This window comes from Tachyglossus aculeatus, chromosome X5 (genome assembly GCF_015852505.1).
Source record: "Tachyglossus aculeatus isolate mTacAcu1 chromosome X5, mTacAcu1.pri, whole genome shotgun sequence".
Taxonomy (NCBI): Eukaryota; Metazoa; Chordata; class Mammalia; order Monotremata; family Tachyglossidae; genus Tachyglossus; species Tachyglossus aculeatus.
The window spans coordinates 5,631,624-5,654,108 of record NC_052097.1 but is presented as its reverse complement, the minus strand read 5'-3'; the positions used below and the strand labels follow the sequence as shown (position 1 = coordinate 5,654,108).

Genomic DNA, 22,485 nt, shown 5'->3' with positions numbered 1-22,485 from the left:
TTCTGGCATTCCATCCTGGCACACCGCAGCATATTTGTTCCTCCAGATCCCACTATTTGTAAATATTTCTTGTCTGTCTCCCCCATCGGACTGTAAACTTCTTGACAAAAGCGAATGTGTGTCTTGTTTCTGTTGCATTCTCCCAAATGTTTAGTACAGCGTTTGGCACTCAGAAAGTGACCAATAAAGAACACTGATTGACTGACTTGGACCATCAGAAGCAGTGAAACTTAGTGGAAAGAGCCCAGGCCTGGGAGTCAGAAGACCCAGCTCACCTCTTGTCTGCTGTGTGACCTTGGGCAAGTCACTTCACTGTGATTCAGTTTCCTCAACTGTAAAGTGGGCATTCAATACCTGTTCTCCCTCTTACTTAGACTGTGAACCCCATATGAGACAGGGACTGCCTGGTCACTTTAACCTGTATCTATCCCGGAGCTTAAAACAGGGTTTGACATCTAGTAAGCACTTAAAGAATACCATAATAATTATTATTATTGTAAACCAGATTGTACAGGTTGTGTTTTTTATAGTACTTGTTATACAATTACAATGTGCCAGGCACTGTACTAAATGCTGGGCAGATACAAATTAATGAGTTTGGACAGACCATGTCCCAAATAGGGCTCTCAATTTTTATCCCCATTTTACAGAGGAGCTAACTGAAACACAGAGTAATTAAGTGATTTGCTCAAGGTCACACCACCGACAAGTGGTGGAGCGAGACTAGAACCCAGGTCCTTCGGACTCCCTGGCCCGTGCTCTTGTGTCTATGTATGCTACCGTACTTTCCCACTGTACATTGTTCTGCAATCAATCAATAATATTTATTGAGTTTTTACTGTGTACGGAGCACTGAATTAAGCACTTGGGAGAATACAATATAACAGAGTTGGTAGACACATTCCCTGCTCACAGTGAGTTCACGGTCTAGAGGGGCAAACACAATAATCACTCAATATGAAGGAGTCATAAACTCTTCAAGAAGGCGGGATGGGCCCCTAGTTATGATATTTATTAAACACTTAAGTATATGCTAAGTGCTGGGTTAGGCAAAGGGTGAGAAAATCAGATACAGCACCTGTTCCCCATGGAGCTCACAATCCAAAATATAAAATAGAGAAGGGTATCTTATCCCCATTTTATAGATGAGGACACAGACACAAAGAAATTGTGATTTTCCCAAGGTCACACAGGAGGCCAGTGGCAGAGCTGGGATTAGAATTGGCGTCTCTGGATTCCTGGGCACATTTTTTCTTCCACTGGGCCACACTGCCTTGTCCCTGGAGCCTTGAAGGCCCTCAAAAGTTAAACAACAAGGGAATCATTCTGGGGGTGCTGCCCATTTCTTCGGGAGTCCTTGAGCACTCAAGGGACCGGGTGTCCCCTATTTTCAGAACTCCGGAGGGCCCCTGAAGCAAACACCAGCCCAGCCAACGCAAAGCCCAAAACAGGATGGGTACCTTTAAGAACTTGGGGGTCAACATGGGATTAGGGGTATGTGAGAGGACAAAAGCATTTTCAAGTAACCAAAGAGAAAGACGCGAGGGCTGTTGCTGTGAAGCTGTGGAAATAGTCCTATGGAAGCTGCGGAAGCGGTTTGTTGCCGTGCCTAATTTGTTTCAAATTTTCATGAACTATGTTTGGCAGGCTCAGTAACCCCCTGACCTCAATGTTTCAGACACCGCATCCCAAAATCAAAGCATACTTCCCAAGGAAACAGAATCTTTTGACTTCACTAAGCCCCTGCAAGATGGCTATAAAGGGTGACCCCAAGGTGTCACAAGACCCAAACCCGCTCTGACCCCCGGGGGATTCCACTGCTGATCCCATCAGCCTTTGCTCCCCAGAATCTGGCGGCAGCGGCATTAAGCTGACAGTCTGCCCGAATGAGAGAACGGTCCGGTTCTCTGAAGCTCACAAAACTGGAGAGAGGTCCTAAATGTTTCAGTGCACACCAAAACGTCATGTTACTGTGGGGATTCTTTCCTTTAAAATTTCATAAGGCGGCTCAACCAGGGGTTTAACTGATATGGTTTATTAGGTAGCTCTCTCCTTGGCTTTCTTTTCTCTGCCGCTCCCAATGTTACTGGCATGAGACATGTTCACTCCTTCCCCAAGATGGAGAGAAGAATCTCCCAAAGTCACGCACAGCTCATGGTCCCCAGTGCCTGGTTAAAAAATGGCAGGGGCATTTGAACTACTAGTTCCCCACAGTAGCTCCCAGCTTGGTTCAAGGAACAAATCGGTGGCTGTCCTTCCGCAGAGTGGAGCAATGCGATCTGATATCACTTCAAACCATACTCTGAGAAATACACTCATCCCTGGGACTGTCACTTAGAAGAAAACCAATCCAAGCTGGTGAGTTGTCCAGGCTTCTACGTGAAGACTCAGCGTCGAACTAGCATTAGCACTAATTTTTGTACCGCCTGCATGTGCTTAGCCATATAGCCCTGGGTTCCATCTCTGATGATACTTGAAGGAAGGCTGTGATGGTTGTCTCCATGACAATCATATTCAGAATAATGACGATGGTATTTATAAAGTACTTACTATATGCCAGGCACTGTACTAAGTGCTGGGGTGAATACAAGCAAATCGGGTTGGACACCATCCCTTGTCCTGTGAAGGGCTCACTGTCTCAATCCCCATTTTACAGATGACGTAACTGAGGCACAGAGAACTTAAGTGACTTGCCCAAGGTCACACAACAGACAACTGAAGGAGCCAGAATTAGAACCCATGACCTTCTGGCTGCCAGGCCCATGTTCCATCCACTGTGTTGCTTTTCTAACTCTCATGGTTGTCCTCCTTGACCTCCACAACATTCTCTTTAGAAACCATTTTGGGGTTAGGCTATGACCACATGGCTAACTATCTAAAAAAATCTCTTTAGGGTCCACAGTACATACTAGAAAATTTGATGGGAAGAAATTGCTTTTAAGACAAAAGAGAGCAACTGTTAAATCATTTTTAAAAAGAAGGAACGATGAAAGCGGAAGGGGAAATGGACAGAATTCCATGTTGTGTTGGACTTTTCCACCTCTTCCTCCCCAGCCCCCAATGCGGGGGCTGGAAGAACAAGATCCCACCCCCACCCTGAGTGCATCTGGAACAATAGGCTGGATATGCGCTCGTACAAAATTCCCTGGCCTCGCGTGTTTGTCTGTTGGTTTCTCAGTAGTGGCAACAAAAGAGCACGCGGTGATGGAAAATCTGGAGGAATGGAGTGCTTGAGAAAGCCATTTCCACAGCTTCGAGCTCAGCCCCCTCCGACGAGGCAGATTTTTCCCATATGGGATGAGGGCTGCCTTCCAGCTTCCAAGCCCGTTCGGGACACCGTAAATATTCCAAACGACCCTTTCAGCGACGGCTGGGCTCGCCCCGCTGTCTTTATGCTTGTGTCTGGAAGATATTTCTCCGATACGGTGTCTAGGAAAAGCCTTACTCTGACATGACTGGTTTAGATCGATCAATCCATCAATCAATGGAATTCATTGTGTACTTACTGTACTAAGTGCTTGGGCAAGCACAAAAGAATTAGTACACACGATCTTTGACCTGAAGAAGCTGACAATGCAATGGATCTCTTGAAATGATTCGACCGAAGAGAAATGGCCATCTCGGCCTACACGAGCCTAAAGCAGGTTTGAGGCTCCGTTAATGTGTCAAACTCCCAGGGGGCTCATGTTCGGGTGGGTGGGCAGGTGGGGAGAGGCGGACCACTGCTTCTGGCGGTAAGTGAGGTAAGCAACCCCCTCAGGGCATTAGCACGACCCCTCCCAAAGATGGCAGGGCTGTGGACCAGTTCCGATAGGATGGAGTCATGGCCCTTCACTAAGATGGTGGTGGGATGGAAGGGCTCCATCAGCAAGCAGAAGTGTGTGTCTGCGGTGCGGTCTTGGGGATCTGCAAGAGGGGCAGCCATGGCAGCAACCAAATGCTCTGAAACTACTACTGTTATTATTATTATTAATATTACCATGGTATTTGTTAAGTGCTTACTATGTGCCAGGCATTGTTCTAAGTGCTGAGTAGGACACCAGATAGTCCGGTTGGGCACAGTCCCTGTTCCACTTAGGACTCACAGTCTTAATCCCCATTTTGCAGATGAGGGAATTTAGGCACAGAGAAATAACTGATTTGCCCAAGGTCACCCAGAAGACAAGTGACAGAGCCAGGATTAGGCCCATGACCTTCTGACTCCCAGGCCCGGGCTCTATCCATTAGGCCAGGCTGCTTTCATCGAACGCTACGTAATGTAAAGACGTCACAGGGAATGGGAGAAGAGCGCTGCTTGGAGGAAGGAAGGAGGAGTCAGGGTAAGAAGCTGTAGTGGATGTAAAGAACTACAACAAGAGGAGCCACTGGAATCCAGACAGCTTTGGGGGTGCCTCACACAGAAGGACCAACTCAACCGTGTGACGGTATGAAACCTCAAGCATTCAGCTTGGCTGATGTTAGGGCAGCCCTCCGCAAAAAGAAATGTTCTAGGGAGCAATGGGTGGCTATTCTATAATGAAATAATAGGACAGGTATTTACTCAGTGCATACTGTGTGTTAAGCCCTGTGCTAGTTGTGCGTTGCTTTCATTGTGGTATTTAGCAAATACCATAAAAAAATTGAGTGACTCGTGAATTCAGGTTCAGTAAATTTGGAACCTCAAATCTGATGCTATGAGGAGCTGCTAGTCTGCCCCACCCCCTGACCCAAACCAGACTTTAAACGAGTAAAAATTACATATCTCTTTAAAAGGAGAGGGACTGTCATCTCTGACATTTATTATATTTCATTAGACTGACAGCCCCATGTGGGACAGGCTCTGTATCCAACCTGTGTCCTACCTCACTGCTTAGAACAGTGCTTGGCACATGGTAAGCGCTTAATAAATACAGTAATAATGATAATAATTAAGCATTACTTTGTGCCAAACACTTTACTTGGTTTGGGGTTCAGTTTGGGCTGGGCAGGCTCCAGCTTGACATCCTTGGGCCTAGGCCCCCAAGAGAGTGAAACAGGCCCTGCTCTGATTGGGTGTGGGGCAACAAACATACTAGTGGCCCAACCAGGCCAAACCCCCAGATCCCCCATCAAGCTTCCCCCCCAAAATCCGAGCATGGCCAAGTGACCAGAGCCTGTGACTGAGAGTCCAGAGACCGGGGTTCTAATCCCGGCTCTGCCATTTATAATAATAATAACTATTATTATTATGGTGGTATTTGTTAAGCGCTTACTATGTGCCAAGCACTGTTCTAAGCACTGGGGAGGCGGGGAGGAGATACAAGGTAATCAAGGTTGTCCCACATGGGGCTCACAGTCTTAATCCCCATTTTACAGATGAGGTAACTGAGGCACAGAGAAGTTAAGTGACTTGCCCAAAGTCACACAGCTGACAATTGGCAGAGCCGGGATTTGAACCCATGACCTCTGACTCCAAAGCCCGGGCTCTTTCCACTGAGCCATGCTGCTTCACTTGCCTCCCACGGGACCTTGAGTGAATCATTTCACTTCACAGTGGTTCAGTTTCCTCATCTGTAAAATGGGGATAAAATACCTGTTCTCCCTCCCTTTTAGACTGTGAGCTTCCCAGTGGTTTTGTCTGGTCTACTTATATTGTATTTACCCCATTTTTTACTATCAATGCCACCACCAGCACTGGAAAGGCAAGAACTCTCAGTTCAAAGAACTATTATTTTTTAAATAGTATCCGTTAAGCGCTTACTAGTGACCTAAAAGCAAGCTGTTCACTGTCAGTACCTGGCAACGTTTTTTAAAATACAGTACTTGCTAAATGCTTACTAGGTTCCAGATACTGTACTAAGTGCTGGGATAGATATGAGTTAATCAGGTTGGACACAGTCCATATCTCACAGTCTTAATCCCCATTTTACTGATGAGCTGAGATACAGAGACATGAAGTACCTTGCCCTAGGTCACACAGTAGACAAGATACAAAGCCGGGATTAGAACCCTGGCTCTCTGACTCTCAGGCCCAGCTCTATCTATTAGCCCATGCTGCTTTGTGTCCCTGATAAAAGAAGCAGCCGTTTTGTGGAGCCTGGGACAAACGGCAGATGGACTGAAGAGATAATAGTCTCCACAGACCCACAGCAAACCTGGGATGGACTGACTCCCCAAAGCCCACTGATGGACTCATTCAACCCACCCCAGTTCTGCAGGGACCCAAAGTCTCCATGACTACACAAGTGAGCCTTCTTCCAAAGCCAAGCACCCAACAAACAAGAGAACCTGACAGTGTGAAAAGAACACCACCTTTCTGCCAACCAAGATCTGGTCAGGATAGTCCCGATCCGCTTGAAAAACCAGGAGACAAGTTAGCTTTCCCCTCCCGTTTCCACCCACCTTCTGGAGCCGGATCCTATGAAGAAGGACCTAATTTAATAGTTATGGTATTTATTAAGCGCTTACTATCTGTCAGGTGGTGTACTAAACACTGGGGTGGATACAACAAAATCAGGTGGGACACGGTCCCTGTCCCATGTGGGGCTCATGATCCAAATCCCCATTTTACTTCTGAGGTAACTGGGGCATGGAGAAGTGACTGGCCCAAGGTAACACAGCAGACAAGTGGCAGAGGCAGGATGAGAACCCATGACCTTCTGACTCCCAGGCCCATGTTTTCTGACTTCACTAGGCCATGCTGCTTCTCCAAGACCTGAAGAAACGTACAAAGTGTGGGTGGATTCTCAGTCATTAGGCAGATCTTTGGCTGATTTTTTTCAGTCCTTTTACCAGCATTGATTAAAGGACATAGCACTACGGACAGGCGACATCTTCCGGCCTATCCAAGGGAGATAGGCACCTCGTGGGGTGGCAGAGATATATTTTCATTTCTCAGGTTTCATAGAGTCTATTTTAAAGAGAAAGTAATCCTAAGAGGTGCCGGGTGCATCCGACTTCATTTACATTTGATTCGTTGTCTGTGTTCCTTGAGCAAGGCCATAATCGAAGTAAATGCCAAGAACTCAAGTTACACCTCTGGTTTTCTTTAGAGCTACAAACCTTTTCTGGGGGGAGTGTAGGAGATGCTTTGGATAGCTTTCCCTGGGTTTAAGCAATGACTATAAGAGATAACAGTTATCTGAAAAGTATGTGCCTAAAGCTACTGTGTTTTCTGATTATTCATCGCTGCTGGTTCGGCTAAGCCTTTTGGAATTTTGATTGCTTCTCCAGTGTGTAAGCTGCCTCTTCCCCAATCTGATTCTTTGATCAATCAATCAATCATATTTATTGAGCACTTACTGTATACAGAGCACCATATTAAGCCCTTGGGAGAGTACAATATAACCAAATAACAGAGTTGGGAGACACTTTCCCTGCCCACAACGAGCATGGAACATGTCTACCAATTCCACTCCCCACGTACTTAGTACAGTGTTCTACGCACAGTAAGTGCTCAATAAATTCCACTGATCAATTGGGCAGCATCATTAACAATATCATACGCAGTACTCAAAGCAACCAAAGCTCCCTAGCACCACTGCTAAGTACTTGAAGTGCAGCGCCACAGAAATTGAAGCCCAGAGAATAATAATAATACTGGTGCACTGTACTAAGCACTGAGGTAAATACAAGATTATCAGGTCCCACATGGGAGTCACAGTCTAAGTAGTGGGGAGAACAGGTATTGAATCCCCACTCTGCAGATGAGGGAACAGAAGCACAGAGAAGCTAAGGTCACACAGTAGGGAAGTGGCAGAGCTGGGATTAGAACCCAGGGATGCCTGGCTTCCAGTTCTGTGGTTTTTTCCAGTAGGCCACACTGTGTTCCCTAATTAGGCCTGAAAGAGGAGGAAGCAGGGAGAGGAAAAACAATGACACCACTGCACCCTTTTTCCTGGGAAGAGTTCCCTCTGTCCTTCAGTATTTTAGGGAAATAATCATAGTTGAAAATGACCCACTGGGGATGTTTAATGGAAAGGAAATGGGAACCGAAATAAATGAACTAATAGCCACTGGATAGAGTTTCTGCTAGATTGTAAGCTCGTTTTGGGCAGGGAATGTGTTTGTTTATTGTCATATTGTATTTTCCCAAGTGCTTAGTACAGTGCTGTGCACATAGAGATCCCTCAATAAATACAACTGAATGACTGACTGAATGAAGGAATATATAGATTCCAGGACCATTGTATTATTTACCATAACAAGAAACTGCTCCAACCAGGAGGGACACTACAGTAAAATCGAAGTCCAGACATTTTTACAAAAGGCATAAGAGGCAATATGGAGCCATAGGCAGGGAATGTTCCTGCCAGCTATGTTGTATTACTCTCCCAAGTGCTTAAGTGTTGCCTAATGGAAAATGCAGAGCTTGGGAGTTAGGGGACCTAGATTCCAATCCTGGCTCTACAACTTGTCTACTGTGTAACCTTGGGCAAGTCACTTAACTTCTCTGTGCCTCAGTTACCTCATCTGCAAAGTGGGGATTAGGACCGTGAGGTCTATGTGGGACAGGAACCGTTTCCGACACAATTAGCTTGCATCTACCCCAGTGCTTACAGGCCTGGCACATAGTAAGTGCTTAACAAAATACCATAAAGAAGTGCTCAGTATATACCACTGATGATGATGACAGTAGATTGGAAAGAGTGATTCAGAAAAGGAAGGCTTCATTCTGAGAGTCACGGTTAGGGGAATCTCCCAGGAGACAAAAGGAAAATACAGGCCAATAGGGGACATACATATCCAGTGAGAGACAGAGGGGGTGGGAGGAGACGGAGTGAAAGGAAGGAGGAAAGAGAGGAAGAAAAAGAGAGAATGGGGAGAAAGAGAAGAGATAAGTGAGGGAGAGAGAAAGAGGCAGAAGGAAAGAGACAGAGAGAGGAAGTGGGAACAGGAAAGAGGGAGTGGGAAAAGAAGGGTGAGGGGGAGGTGAGGGAGTGAGAAGAAAAAGGGGAGGGAGGGAGGGAGAGAGAAAAAACAAAGAGTGAGGGAGGGACAGACAGTGGAAGGGAGGAGAGGAAGAGAGACAGAAAGAGAAGGACAGAGGGAGGAAGGGATGGAGAAAGGAAGGGAAGGCGGCCTGAATGGAGGGGGAGAGAACTCTTCTGTGAGGGGAATCCAAACTGGAGTTTTAGCTCAGCCAAGAGCTCCCTGACTGGACCACTTGAAACAAGTTATTTTAACCTAGTCCGTCTTCCCTTTCTTCATTAATCAATCAAGAAATCAATTAATCATATTTACTGAGTGCCTACTGCAGGCAGAGTACTACCCTACTAAGTGCTTGGTACAGTACAATATAACAGAGTTGGTAGACATGTTCCCTGCTCACAGCGAGCTTACAGTCTAGAGGGGGAGACAGACATTAATAGAAATAAACTCTGGATACATACATAAGTTCTGTGCAAGGGGATGTGAATAAACGGTGCATAATAATCTGTGCAGAGTCCCCTTACTTATAAAGTCTGTTGGGGCCCTGCCATGAAACGACTACAAGAGGAAATGGTTTGGATGATTTGTATTGAATTCACGCCTCGTATGAATGAGTTCTAGTTCTGACTCTGCTACTGGTCTCCTGTGAGATCCTGGGAAATGCAGCCCTGCCTCTTCCTGCCCAATGGAGATGCTGAGAAGCTAGGATGAGATAACTGATGTGAAAATGCTCTGGGAGCATTAAAAAGTGCTCGACCAATTTAAGGTCTTTTAAAAAATGCTCGATGAATTTTCCATTTAAAAAATCATAGCCTGCTAATAGGAGAGACTGCTCAATAGCAAACATCCAACTAACCAATCTGATTCATTTACGAGTTGGTCAGTAAGTTGATCATAATTATTGAGCACTTATTGTGTGCACAGCACTGTAGTAAGCGCTTGGGAAAGTACAACAATAATAATGATGGTACTTCTTAAGCACTTACTATGTGCCAAGCACTGTTCTAAGCACTGGGGTGGATAAAAGATAATCAGGTTGTCCCACGTGGAACTCAGAGTCTTAATCCCCATATAACAGACACATTCCTTGCCCACTTTAATCACCATATATAGTCATTCTTCAGAGTTCAAAGACAGTGCTGAGAGCAGTGAAACTCACCACTCAGTGTGTGAGATTGGCTAAAAAGTCAAATTCCTTCCACGCTGTGGCTTTCCTATTGCAAGGTAGAAAGCAGGGACCCAAGACAAGTTTTCATTCTGAGGTCAAGGACTTAGTTTTTTGGGGGGGTCAAGAAACTGAAAAGGGAAGAAAAGACAGAGACCCATCCAGAAACAAACCAGAGTACAGTGAAGAGACAGGATGAGAAAAACTGCGAGATTAGACAGAGAAGGAGGAAAAAAGAGAGAGAGAATAGAGATAAATAATGACAATAATAAAATAATAATAACTGTGTTATTTCTTAAGTGCATTCTATGTGCTGAGCACTACACTAAACTTTGGAGGTCTTACTGAGCTCTTCCTGCGTGCAGAGCAGTCTCCTAACTGCTTGGAAGAGTACAGTGAAGTAGGTAGACTTCCCTACCCTCAAGAAGCTTATAGTCTACAGTGTGCAGAGCGCTGAACAAAATACCTAGAAGAGTACAAAAGAACAAGTAGACATTATTCCCCCCCGCCCGCCCCGTCTCAAGGAGCTTACTCCTCCTGCTCCTTATCATCATTATTATTAATATGGTATTTGTGAAGTGCTTACTATGTGTCAAGCACTGTTCTAAGGGCTGGAATAGATATAAATTAATTTGGTCATACGCAGTTCCTGTCCCACATAGACTGTGAGCAGTCTAAGTAGGAGGGAGGACAGGCACTGATTCCCCATTTTACAGATGAGGAAACTGAGGCACAGAGAAGTTAAGTGACTTGCCCAAGATCAAACAGCAGGCAACTTGCAGAGCCAGAATTAGAACCCAGACCCTCTGACCCCCAGACTCGTGCTCTTTCCACTAGACCAGGCTGCTCCTTTCCTCATCGTTCTCCTTTTCCTTCCCCTTCTTATTCAGTGGTATTTTCTGAGCAAGTACTGTGTGCAGAACACTGTATTAAGCACTGGAGAGTACATTAGCGTAGGTAGACACGGTCTCTGTCCTCAAGGACCTGCCTCTTCCTCCTTCTCCCTTTCTTCAGTCAGTGGTATTTATTAAACAGTGCAGAACACTATACTGGGTATTTGGGAGTGTACCATAGGTTAGAGAGACACAATCCCTTTCCTCAAGGAACTTACTCCTGCTCCTTCTCCTCCTCCTCAATCAATGGCATTTACTGAGCACTCACTGTGGGCAGAGCACTGGATTGAGTACTCAGGAGTGTAGAAGAGCTATTATAATGAGCTTATAATAGCTTATTATAGCTTACAATAGCAAGGACATGATTCCTGCCCTCAAGGAGCTTAGAGGCCATCAGTCAAGTACTGAACTTGCACTAGCACTTGGATTGGCTCCCTTTATTTCCCTCTTCCTCAGCCCCACAGCACTTATGTCCATATCCGTAATTTATTTATTTATATTAATGTCTGTCTGCCCCTCTAGACTGCAAGTTCATTATGGGTTGGGAACGTGTCTACCAACTCTGTTCTATCGTATTCTTCCAAGCATGTAGTAAAGCGCCCTGCACACAGTAAGTGCTCAATATATGCCACTGATGGATTGAATTGCCCCTGCCTCCCCTTGCATTTGGGCAGCATGGCCCCCAGAAGCCTCACATATAAACCTCATCACAACATCCCCCGATACCCAGTGGATAGTAATAATAACTGTGGTATTTATTAAGCTCTTACTTTGTTCCAGGCAAGGTACTAAGCACTGGGGTAGAAGCAAGGAAATTGAGTTGGACACAGTCCCTAACCCATATAGGACTCATAGCCTTAATCCCCATTTTACTGATGTGGTAACTGAGGCCCAGAGAAGTGAAGTGATATGCCCAAGTTCACACAACAGACAAGTGGCAGAGCTGGGATTAGAAACCAGGTCCTTCCCAGGCCCGTGCTCTATCAACTAGGCCATCCTCACTGTACCCTCTGGGGTGGATCCGCCAAAGCATCAGTCAGAATGAGAAGCGATTCTTAAACTCTGGCCCGGTCGCAGCCATGGTTGGGTCTTCAAGACTGGCTGGTTGCTTCTCTGGGTTGGTGTGTTCATTCAATTGTATTTATTCAACTGTATTTACTGAGTGCTTACTTTGTACACAGCACTGTACTAAGCACTTAGGACAGTACGCTACAACAGTAAACAGACACATTCCCGTTGCCCACAATGAGTTGTCCCACCGCAATTTTTTTTATAATGGTATTTATTAAGTGCTTACTATGTGCCAAGCACTGTTCTAAGCGCTGGGTTAGACACAAAGTAATCAGGTTGTCCCACATGAGGCTCACAGTCTTAATACTCATTTTACAGATGAGGTACCTGAGGCACAGAGAAGTGGCTTGCCCAAGGTCACACAGCAGACAAGTGGCGGAGCCAGGACTAGAATCTAAAACCAAACATCCCTTCCTCTGCCACTCTTCCCCAGCCTGGACCGCCCCTCTGAAGGACAGCACCCCGTGCCCGGAAAATGCCCGGGAAGCACCTTTTCGGGAGACACCGATGAGTCCAACCGAATGGGAAAAGGCACCAACCCAAACAATCCGATACTGAGCTAATGCCTCGCTGCATTCCAATCCCAACAGTCCCCAGATAATCCCGCCAAGCGACGGAAAACATTACCAACACAACGCGACCCAAACAGCCGGGGACAGTGAGCAGGAAAAACCCCTTCCGCTTGACCCGAATGCAGCAAGCTTGGCATCCCAGGACTGCACGACTTCAAGAGAGTCCACAAAGGGAAAAAGAAGTACCTTATAAGTCACTGATCTGGTTCTCCCACGGTTGTTTCTCTAAAGCCGACTCGCCTTTCGCTGGCCACTGCCTTCTGCTGAAAATGAGCTTTGCTGACAAAAAAAACGCACAGCTTGTCTTGGAGACAGCAGTTGGACATACACCATTCTTTTCAAACCAGCGGTTGCTATATTTAACTTTCTTGGAGATGGAAAACTAAACCCTTCTTGGAACAAATTTTCTTTGTCCTCTTCCTCCTTCTCCTCCTCCTCCTCTCCTCTCTCCTCCTCCTCCTCCCTACCCTGACCGAACACCCTCTTTTCCGATATACTGAGAAGAACTAGAGATGCATACCTTAAATAATGTAGTATTGGAGCATTGAGGAAAAAAATAGTGACGCGATTCAAGAGATGCTAAAATCTCCATCTCCTACAACTTCCTTCTTAAATACCACTCTCCTTTTACTGATTCGTTTAATTTATCAGAAAACGTTAACACATTCCCTAAAGAGTTTTCCTTCCGTCTTTACTTCCAGAACCTTCTCATTCATTCATTCAGTTTGTATTTATTAAGTGCCTACAGTGTGCAGACTGTTGAACAGGGAACCGATCGACCAATCGTATTTACTGAGTGCTTTCTGTGTGCAGAGCACTGTACTAAGCGCTTGGAAGAGTACACTATAACGCAGATGGTAGACATTCTCTGACTACAAGGAATTAGACTGTAAACTCTAGAGAATAAGAACTGAGGAAATGGGACAAAAGTTAAAATAAACTGATAGTTCAACGCTTATTGCTTTCATTTGACAGTTTCTCGTAGGCACCGAGGGAGAGCTTTAACAGACTCCATCTTTTTTCATGGATTAGAAGAACTTCAAATCTGCTCAGACTCAAAATCTAAACGTTGATTTCTTTGTAATCACAGTCATCTCTATTGCTTTGTTCAATTTAGATCACTGATAACATTTAGGTTACCCAAACAACTTTTTTAATTTAAAAAGATAATAATATTTAATAATTATGGTACTTGTTAAGCACTTACTAGGTGCCAAGCACTGTTCTAAGCACTGGGGTAGATACAAGTTAATCAGGTTGGACACAGACCCTGTCCTGAATGGGGCTTACACTCTTAACCCCCATTTTACAGATGAGGGAACTGAGGCACAGGGAAGTTAAGTGATTTGCCCCAAGTCATAGAGCAGATGTGGTGGAGCCTGGAATAAAACCCAGGACCTTTGGACTCCCAGGCCCATGCCCTATCCACTAGGCTACACTGTTTCTTAGCTAGTGATCTTCAGACATAGTAAGATATTACATTCTTGTGCTACCTTCCATACCAAATCTCCTGTATAAAAGACGGAAATTTTTTCCAACAACGACAACCGCCTCAAACTGCATTTATTTACACTGAGCCCAGTTCTCCCTGGGTGTAAATTTACTCCCCTGTAATGAGTTAGACATTTTGGAGGGAGCACCGGCACTTGCAGACCTCCAGGCGAGTATCTGGTGCATATCGATGGGGCCCACTCAGTGCTCTTGCCTTTAGAATTCCAAACTGTCAGCCGGAGAGTCACAAGTGTAGATGCTCCTCCCAAAGTGCCTGAATGAAGCAGCGGGGCCTAGATGGGAAGCAGTGAGGACTAAGGGAAAGAGCCTGGGCCTCGCAGTCAGATGACCTGAGTTCTAATCCTGGCTCTGCCATTTACCTGCTCTGTGACCTTGGGCTAGTCACTCAATTTCTCTGTGCCCCGGTTTCCTCATCTGAAAAGTGGAGATTCAATACCTGTTCTCTATCAATTAATTGATCATATTTATTGAGTGTTTGCAGGGTACTGTACTAAGCGCTTGGGAGAGTACAATATAACAGAGTTGGTGGACATGTTCCTCCTCTTATTCAGACTGTGAGCCACAGGACTGCGTCCAACTTGATAAACTTGTATCTACCCCAGCACTTAGAACAGTACTTGTCACACAGTAGGCCCTTAACAAAAACCAGAATTATATATTTTTCTTTCTAGTGGTATCTTTTAAGTGCTTACTCTGTGCCAGGCACTGTACTAGTGCACTGAGGTAGATTCATCAGGTTGGACACAGTCCATGTCCCACATGGGGCTCACAGTCTTAATCCCCATTTTCCAGATGAGGTAACAGTTAGAGAGGCTGTCATCATCAGCAACATGAATAATCGATCAGTGGTATTTTTGAGTGCTTATTATGTGCAGAGCACTGTACCTGGGAAACACTGGCACTGCTCATGTGAGAAGCCAAAAAAAGCCAACTTGTCTTTCCAAACATGAATCGGAGCCATGGTGAAACTGGCTACCTCTGTACAGTAAGTTTGTAGGCAGGACTCGAATACCAGAAGAAGAGTCCAAAAGAGAAAAAGAGGGAATTTTTCCAGAGGCCGTCTTCGTATTCTTACTTATTCACATATTCCCTGGAGTGCTTCCATCTATACAGAGCCTTTCCTGAGGTCAGAAAAGGAATAATAATGATAATAATAATAATTGGGTTTTTTGTTAAGCACTTACTGTGTGATGGCAGTGTAGTAAACACTTGGACAAATACAAGGCAATCAGGTTGGGCACAATCCCCGTCCCACATGGGGCACACAGCCTTAATCCCCATTTTAAAGATGAGGTAACTGAGGCACAAAGAAGTGAAGTGACTTGCCCAAGGTCATACCGCAAACCAATGACAGAGCTGGGATTAGAACCCAAGTCCTGTGCTTTATCCACTAGGGCATGCTGTTTCTCACGTTTTTGTTCTCAGGACATCCCTGTGAATTTGGGAAGGACAGAATAATCGTCCCCATTTTGCAGATGAAGAAACAGGCTGGGAGGTTGCCCAAGGTCACCGGCAAAGCTGGGACCAGATCCTGGGTCCCCTCGGCTCCAAGATTCATGCTGCTTCCACTATACCACATTGCCCAGTCATTGGGAAGGGTTTCTGCCCACACACTTCACGCCTCTAAAATGCCAGCATACTCCCTGTACCTCGATCTCATCTATCTCGCCATCGACCTCTTGCCCACGTCCTGCCTCTGCCCTGGAACACCCTCCCTCTTCATATCTGACAGATAATGACTCTCCCCACCTTCAGAGCCTTATTGAAGGAACATCTCTTCCAAGAGGCCTTCCCGACTAAGCCCTTACTTCTTCTCCCACTCCCTTCTGCACCACCCTTGAACTTGGATTTTCTCCCTTTATTCTCCCCTCCCTCAGTCCCACAGCACTTATGTACATATCCATAATTTATTCACATTAATGTCTACCTCTCCCAGACTGTAGTCTAGTTGTGGGCAGTAACATATCTACCAACTCATTCATTTATTCAATTGTACTTACTGAGTGTTTACTGTGTGCAAAGCACTGTACTAAGCACTTGGACAGTACAACAGAGCAAATAACGAGAGACAATCCCTGCCCACAGTGGGCTCACAGTCTGGAATGTTGTACTCTCCCAAGGGCTTATTACAGTGTTTTGCACGTACAAGTGCTCAATAAATACAATTGATCGATTACCCACTTATCCTCCAATGAAGAAGTGAGCATAAACCAGGAGAGAATTCAATTGGACAAAAAGAATGATCATCATGAGGTATACTGGAATGGGGTACCCTAAGGCGTTGTTGAGTTTTCCTCTTAGACAATTCTAAGAAAAGAATAACTACCTGACACACATCTCATGGTCACAGAGGCAGGGGACAGAACTCTGACCTATCCTGGTCTCTTCCAGTCCCGAGTTCATGAGGAATCCACAATTACTCATTGTGAAGTCACTGCAATCCACCTAAAATTATCTATGCATTAAATCACCATTGGCTTTTCAACAAAGCTTTGAAAACGCTGATTTGTGGGCACAGCATCAATTTTCAAACCCTGAAAAATATTCCAGCCCTATTCCAAGTACATCAAAAAAGCGAGAAACATACAGAAGAGATCTTCCCGTGTCCTTGCCTTGTAACTGTGGATTTTAACATCCTCTTTTGCTTATGTAGGATTCTGCTCATAAAAAGATGAGATCGTGGGGGTGGGGGGGTGCGGGGACGTGTTTCTGTTAACCACGGTGTATCCAGAAAGTGCAGGGATTTAAGAAGAAATCTCATTAACTCAGAAAATTGTCCTGACACTTCCCCAACTTCACTCTCAAGCCAAAGTGAACACGAGTGTCAGTTTTTGAACCAGTGCTATCCCTGGAGTTCCTTTTTCCACCGTGGCAGGCTTCAAAGAGACTGGCTGCAGCCATCAACCTGTCAGAAGCGGAAGCTAAATCTTGATGCTGGCAACATATGTTTTCTAAATGAGAGAGAGGAAAGTCAAATCGCTTTACCTCATGGATAATTCAACCTCCCACCCTAACTTGGATTTTTACTGGGTTGGGCTCTCCTGTGAGTCATTAATTTTCTCTCCTATACCTCTGGTAGATTGTAAGGTCTTGAGGGGAAGAATTGTGTCAACCAACGGTATTACACTCTCCCAAGGGCTCAATTCAGTGCTCTGCACAAAGTAAGTGCTCAACAAATATGACTGGTTGCTATTTTTTCATTCTGTGGCATTAGGCATTGTCTATGCACTTGTCTTGTAACCTTGATTCACTCCACCCTCAACCTCACATGAACACATGCATAATTTACTTCTATTAATGTCTGTCTCCCTCTCTAGACATTAAGCTCCTTGTGGGCAGAAAATGTACCTACCAACTCCGTTGTACAGTACTCTCCCAAGCACACACAGTGAGAACTTAACGAATACCAAGCCCTGCAACCAATTGGTCAGTTTGGACACAGTCTATGCCCCACATGGGGCTCACAGTCTTAATCCCCTTTTTACAGAAGAAGTCACTGAGGCACAGAGGAGTGAAGTGACTTGCCTGAGGTCACACGGCAGATGAGAGACAGAGCTGGGATTAGAACCCAGGTCCTCTGACTCCCAGGGCCACTGCTTCTCAGTTGGCTTTCTTGTATCTATCCCTGTGCCTAGCATTTAGGGAATGCTGCTGAAATGCAAGACCCAATCCCAGTTCATTCTGATCAAAGGTTTACTAATGGTTCCAGTGGAGTGAGGGAAATCCAGTCCTGGAGTGAGATGAATCCAGTTCTGAGTCCAGTTGTTGGGCTAACAGATGCTATCCCAGGAAATCTGAAAGAGCAGCTGCTCAGGCTAATGACACTGGGAGTCATTAAGTGGCTATCAGTTAAACATGCCTGAAAATAACATTTAAAATAAGAGGTCTGGAGAGAGAAACTGGGAGAACATTTTTAGTTGGCCGGTCTCCCGCTGTAGAATGTAAACTCAGTGTGCCAGGCATTATACTAAGCACTGCGGCAGATACAAGCTAATCAGGTTGGGCAAAGTCCATGTCCCATTTGGAGCTCATAGTCTAAATCCCCATTTTCAGTTGAGGTAACTGAGGCCCAGAGAAGAGACTAGCCCAGTGTGATAGAGCAGACAAGTAGTGAAGCCAGGATCAAGACCCAGTCCTCTGATTTCCAGGCCCATGCTCTTTCCACTGGGCAAAACTGCTTCTCAGCACGGGCAGGGATCGTGTCTACCAACTCTGTTGTATAGTACACTCCTAAGCACTTAGTACAGGGCTCTGCACATAGTAAGCACTCAATAAATACGATCGATCGAGCCATCATCCCGTCTATTTTTTGACCATGATCATCAGGACATCGGACCATCAAGGCAAAGGGACAGTGACGTATTGCCAATGGAGCATCAGGCCACGAGCTTGTTCAAAATGGAATGGCCTAAACACAATCTTTACTTTTGCCTCGCTCACTCCAGAAGCAGTTTATACTGTAGACTGTAAGCTAGACTGTAGACTCTAGATTGTAAGCTCTATACAATTGCTATATTGTCCTCTCCCACAGGCGGAGTACAGGGTTCTGCACACAGTAAGTGTTCAGCAAATATGACTGAATGAATTGAACGAACGACTGAATGAGTTTAAAGGACACACACAGCCTCATTGGTTCCCAATCCCCCCTTCCAGTCCCACAGCATTTATGTACGTCTCAAGTGCTTAGTACAGTGCTTTGCAAGCACTCAATATGATTGAATGAATCTGCAATTTTATTTCTTTCTATTAACGTCTGCCCCCCATTCTAGAACGTAAGCTCACTGTGGGCAGGGAATGTTATATTGTTGTGTTGTACTCCTCCAACACTTAGTACAGTGCCCTGCCCTCAGTAAGTGCTCAAAAAATATGACTGACTGACAGACTGCTCAGAAGCAGGATCCAGAGGGCCGCCCAGCCGAACTTGAACTTCCTATGGATGTGGGTGGGGACTCCCAAAGGCTGGAAATGGGCTTGGAATCCACTCAAAATGCTGGAGACATTTCGAGTGGGGAAGGACTGAGTTTTCCGTTGGCTCCTCAGAGCTCCGCTGGCATCTGACTGAATGCCAATGTTCCTAAGAGGATGATGAGTGGCCATTGCAGGCCGTTCCGCTGAGCTACCAGAGAGGTTCATTAAACGTCCCGCTGCGGAGCTTCTGACACAGAAGATGTCATGCCAGCCTTGAGACATGATGTGCGAGGAGCCTGGAGGGCCTCCCTCCCTCTGACTGACAGAGATGCAGTGTAGTCTAGTGGATAGAGACGGGGCCTAGGCATCAGAAAAACCTGGCTTCTAATCTGGCTCTGCCATTTGTCTGCTGTGTGACTTCGGGTAAGCCACTTCACTTATCTGGGCCTCGTCTGCATAATGAATTCATTTATTTATGTATATCAATGTCTGTCACCCCCTCTAGACTGTGAGCTCATTGGGGGTAGGGAATGTGTCTGTTTGTTGTCATATTTTTCTCTCTCAAGCACTGAGTGCAGTTCTTTGCACACAGTAAGCGCTTCAAAAATAAGCCTGAATGAATGAATGATGGTGATTGAGCCTGCGAGCCCCATGTAGGACTGGTAATGTGTCCAACCTGATTAGCTTGTTTCTACCCCAGTGTTTAGTACAGTGCTTGGCACAAAGTAAGTGCTTAACAAATAACATTAAAAAACAAACAAACCCTGGGCTCTCTGCAGAACAACATGATGCCAGGGGGATCAGGCTTAGGGTTAGACTATTTTCTATCAGGAAGGAGAGAGCAGGTGGGGAGAGGGAAAGGCAGAGAGAACAAAGATGATGTCCTTCTGGATTGAATCCCTTCATTCAGAGGACTGAGTCTTAGGATTCTTTACTATAAAATACAGGAAGTTCTGCCATATCGTGTAAATTATAATCACCCACTATTGGGGACACAAAAGGCTGGGAATGCCAAAACACTCTAACATCAGCCCTGCACCTTCAAGAAAATCTACCACCGATTGCTGGACTTGAAAAGGGAATGTTCGGCTTGGGTGGGTAACAGGGAGGAGTTTGGCTCAGAGCAGAAAGCAGGCCAAATGTTCCCATTCCACATTCACCAATAGGTTGATGGTGTTTATTGAGCATTAGATATGATACTAAGGGCTTGGGAGAGTACAAAAGTAACAAGATATATATCGCTTGCCCTTGAGGGTTTTACAGGGTGATGGAGGAGGCACACACAAATAATCTCCTGATAGTGAAAGTTAGAGGGATAATAATAATAACAGAGGAGGAGGAGCAGTATGGCCTAGTGGAAAGATCCTAGGCCTGGGAGTCAGGAGACCTGGGTTCTAATCCCAGTTTTGCCACCTGTCTGCTGTATGACCTTGGGCAAGCAACTTAACTTCTCTGGGCCTTAGTTTCCTCATCTGTAATATGGGGATTAAGATTGTGATCCCCAGGAAATATGACTGATTAGCCAACCTGATTAGCCTGTATCTACTCCAGCACTTAATACAGGGATCATACAGGGATTTTGTCTGACCTGATCATCTCAGTTGTACCCCAGAGGTTACAAAGTGGGCACTTACCAAATTCTATTTTCATTATTAGTAATGACTGTGGCATTTGCTAAGCACTTACTATGTACCAAGCACTGTGCTACACGCTGTGGTACATACAAGGTAATCAGAGCAGACATGGTCTTCTTCCCTGATGGCATTCACTTGGGATGAAATATGAATGTATCAGGGAAAAAATGGCTACAGAAATAATTGAACCTACAGATGAATATATTAATTAAAATCTACATATGAACAAGAGGACTTCAACTTCCAGCTCTTGAAAACTCTTCTGGCAGGCAACTAAACTCACTGAGGGGGGCTTTTTTTTTTTATCTTTCCCTTGGCAAATAATTTCATTTTCCTCTCAGAGGGAACATATGGAAAATGTGAATCTCTGTTTAGAAAAAATTATGACTGGGCAGGGAACAGCAACATGTATTCTCACAGAAATACTTCTTGGCAGGAATAAAATAGGAAGTAGTGCAGTTGCGGAGGAGGGAATCCTCTATTCCTGTCTTTATCCCCACCCTCATTCCTGTGAACGTACCTGTCTTTATCCCTGTTTTCCAAAGGAAGGGTGAAATAGGGGACTGGAACTTCTTGGGACAGGGATCCCGGATCCTAATTTTATTGAGAAGCAGCATGGTGCAGTGGACAGAGCAGGAGCCTGGGAGTCTAATTTCAGCTCTGCTACTTCTCTGTTGTGTGACCTTGAGCAAGTCATTTCACTGGGCCTCAGTTACCTCATCTGTAAAATGGGGATTGAGACTAACAGCACCATGTGAGACGGGGACTGTGTCCAACCCGATGTGCTTGTATCCACCCCAGCACTTAGTCCAGTGCCTGGTGCCCATAATAAGCACTCAAATACTACAATTATTATTATTATGCCGAGTTATGGAACTCGGCAGCAGGAGCCGGGGTCAAGGGAGAGGCTGGGGGCTTCACATAGGAATACCAGACAGAAAGCCATGTATCTTCCAGACCAGGGGACAGACCAGCTGACCTGGATAAGTGACCATTAGCTTTAAAGCACTCCATCACCTTGTCCCCTCCTATCTCACTTCACTAGTCTCCTACTACAGCCCAGCCCGCACACCCTGCTCCTCTAGTGCTAACCTTCTCACTGTGTCCCAATCTCACCTATCTTGCCACCGACCCTTCACCCACATCCTGCCTCTGGCCTGGATCACCCTCCCTCCTCAAATCCATCAGACAAGAACTCTCCCCTGCTTGAAAGCCTTATTGAAGGCATATCTCCTCCAGGAGGCCTTCCCTAAATAAGCCCCCCCCCCCCCCCAACCCCATTCCTTTTCTCCCAATCCCTTCTGCATCACCCTGACTTGCTCCATTTTATGTGCATATCTGTAATTTATTTATTTATATTAATGTCTGTCTCCCCCCCCCGCCCCCACTAGACTGTAAGCTCACTGTGGGCAGAGGATATGTTTGTTCACTGTTATACTGTACTCTCCCAAGCACTTAGTTCAGTGCTCTGCATACAGTAAGTGCTCAATAAATACTACTGAATGAATGAAAGACCACCCTGTTGGTCAGTCTCCCCATTTTTGAACCAAGGATACACAAGAGATCCCCACCCAAAAGATCCTCCCGCCCCCTCCATTAAAGCCTTGGGGTGGTGTGGTCACTGCTATACCAAGGGAGATGGGCTCTGATTCCTCTGCACAAGAAGCATTGCTGAGGGTCGCTTAGGAACCCTGATTTTCCGTTGGGGTTCAGAAAGGAATAGCCTGGGGCGCAGATGCAGAAAAAGCCACGTGGATTGCGTGGTAGGAGGTTTTCAAGCCTCTTGGCTGCAGTGAGGCAGACAACAGCGAGGCTGATGGGTTCAGGGTGGAAAGCACAGA

The 22,485-nt window shown here is 45.6% G+C and overlaps 1 protein-coding gene across 2 annotated transcripts in view; it reads right to left on the bottom strand.

Annotated features, from left to right (window-relative positions):
* ARHGAP24 (Rho GTPase activating protein 24) overlaps positions 1 to 22,485 on the bottom strand; it is a 253,226-nt gene that overhangs the window by 119,603 nt on the left and 111,138 nt on the right. The window contains exon 1 of one of the 2 annotated variants that reach the window (XM_038769272.1): positions 12,777 to 12,870. The exons of the other annotated variant lie outside the window; for it this stretch is intronic. The gene's annotated coding sequence lies outside the window, so the exon portion shown is untranslated. Of the gene's footprint in view, positions 1 to 12,776; positions 12,871 to 22,485 lie in introns of those variants that run through there. 2 annotated transcript variants of the gene reach the window in all.